Source organism: Eulemur rufifrons, chromosome 15 (assembly GCF_041146395.1).
Source record: "Eulemur rufifrons isolate Redbay chromosome 15, OSU_ERuf_1, whole genome shotgun sequence".
Taxonomy (NCBI): domain Eukaryota; kingdom Metazoa; phylum Chordata; class Mammalia; order Primates; family Lemuridae; genus Eulemur; species Eulemur rufifrons.
Genome location: NC_090997.1, coordinates 20686070 through 20688577, shown reverse-complemented (window position 1 = coordinate 20688577; position 2508 = coordinate 20686070).

The window sequence follows — 2508 nt, the reverse complement described above, 5'->3', positions numbered from 1 at the left end:
ACAGCAAAAATTTCCTTCTGGTTAGTTTTATCTTTGGGTTTTAGGATTATTTATTTTTTTATTCTCTGTATATTCTGATTTTCTCACAATAAATGTATATTGCTTTTATATTTATATATTTTTTTGATTCAGGATATTATGGGGGCACAAATATTTTGCTTACATGAAATGCGTTTGCCTCGCCCAAGCCAGGGCTACAAGCGTGTCCTTCCCCCACACAGTGCACCCCATTTCCATTAGCTGTGCGTTTACCGCCTCCACCCCCTTTTCCTCTGCACCCCCCACCATCCCTATCTGACTGGCACCCAGTGAGTATTACTACCATGTGAGCACCTTAGTGTTGATCAGTTAGTACCAGTTTGATGGCGAGTACATGTGGTGCCTGTTTTTCCATCCTTGTGATATCTCACTTCGAAGGATGGGTTCAATCTCTATCCAGGATAGTGTAAGAGGTGCTAGATCACCATTGTTTTTTTTTTGTAGTTGGGTAGTATTCCATGGTATACATATACCACATTTTATTAATCCACTCATGTATTGATGGCCATTTGGGCTGTTTCCACATCTTTCAATTGTGAATTGTGCTGCTATAAACATTCGAGTGCAGATGTCTTTATTATAGAATGCCTTTTTTTCCTTTGGATAAATGCCTAGTAGTGGGATTGCTAGATCAAATGGTATTCCTATTTTTAGCTCTTTGAGGTATCTCTAAATTACTTTCCACAGGGGTTGTACTAATTTGCAGTCCCATCAGTAGTGTAAAACTGTTCCAATCTCTCCACATTCACACCAGCATTTATTATTTTGGGACTTTTTGATATAGGCAATTCTCACTGGAGTTAGATGATATCTCATTGCAGTTTGGATTTGCATTTCCATAATGATTAGAGATGTTGAGCAATTTTTTATGTTTGCTGGCCATTAGTCTGTCTTCTTTTGAAGTTTCTGTTCATGTCCTTTGCCCATTTATTGATGGAGTTGTGTGATTTTTTTCTTGTTGATTTTCTTAAGTTCTCTATAGATTTCTTATCAGCCCTTTATTGGATATATAGAAAGCAAATATTTTCTCCTGTTCTGTAGGTTGTCTATTTGCTCTAATGATAGTTTCCTTGGCTGTGTAGAAGCTTTTTAATTTGATCAGGTCCCATTTGTTTATTGCTTTTGTATTTTTAAAAAACAATTACTTTCAATGTACAGAAAATATCTAGGAAAAATTACTATTTGCAGCTCCAAGCTAAATAAGTGAAAGTTGCTTTAGTGCTTGCAAAGAATTCCTTAAGTTTGAATTTGGTATCCACTGGCTTTCTGTAACAGATCATCAAATCCAAGGCTGAGTGGCAAAACAAGACTCCCAAAATTCTACTTTCCTTAGAAATATATTTTCTAACTATATTTGACTATGTCCTGATCAAGTCCTATCAATTTACATATCAAAAATAATAGTCATACCATGAAAAGCTGCCTTACATTAGGCAAGCTTCTTTTCTCTCTCTTTTCCAACTCGAGAAACATATCATTTCTCAGGCTGCTGCAAAAGGCCAACCTAAGAACTCTTATATATATATATTTTTAGGCTGGTCAAGTGAAGCAGTAGGAGTGGAGAAGGAACAAAGGAATCTGTAACTGACTGTGAGCTATTAGTTGTAAACACCACTGCACCTCAGACCAGCCAGAACTAAGAACTCTTCGTTCTGTACACATACTGGATGTGTGGTTTTCATCTTTAACATAACATGTATTCACTTTTTAAAGGCCTATCCCATACTGAATTGTGGGAACCTATGAAGTGTCTTTTAATGTCAATACGAACTCAAATGAAAGTGGCTGTAGATGTTGATTTCTGAAAGTACGTGACTACTTGACTCAAAACCAAAACCATATTTGAATCTGGTAGAGGGTCTACCGCACAAACCCTGAAATTAAACACTAATAAGACTGTTACTAGGACGGGGCAACACCTTTAAGTAAAAAGGTAACATGCAATTTACTAGGTGGCTGGCTCTTTGCCAACTTTCATATCAAAACAAGAGTTAGGCCTGGGCTTAAGTGATCTTCCAACTACTCTTTTATGAAGAATGATGACTGAGTCAGTTGGTTGAGTTTGTTGAAGAGTTCCAGTCCTGAGGGATTCACTCGTTCTCTCTTAATGTCACGTATGTGTAAGGTGCCTAGATGAGGTCAGAGTATAGGGATCTATAGTCTGTGGCTACATATAAAGACCAATGATGAAATGAGGCAATGGTGTTTTAAGAGACAGGGTCTCACTATGTTGCCCAGGCTGGACTCAAACTTCTGGGCTCAAGCGATCCTCCTACCTCAGTCTCCCAAGTAGCTGAGACTACAGGTACATGCCACTGTGCCCAGCTAGGGACAATGATTCCTAAGCCTCTGCTGGCTATCCTAGGACTGTTTATTAAATAGTCTCACATTTTAAAAAAGTGATCCAAATATATTTTCTTGAAAGAAATGTTTATCTTTATTGATGAAACAGTTTCAATAAAATCCAGA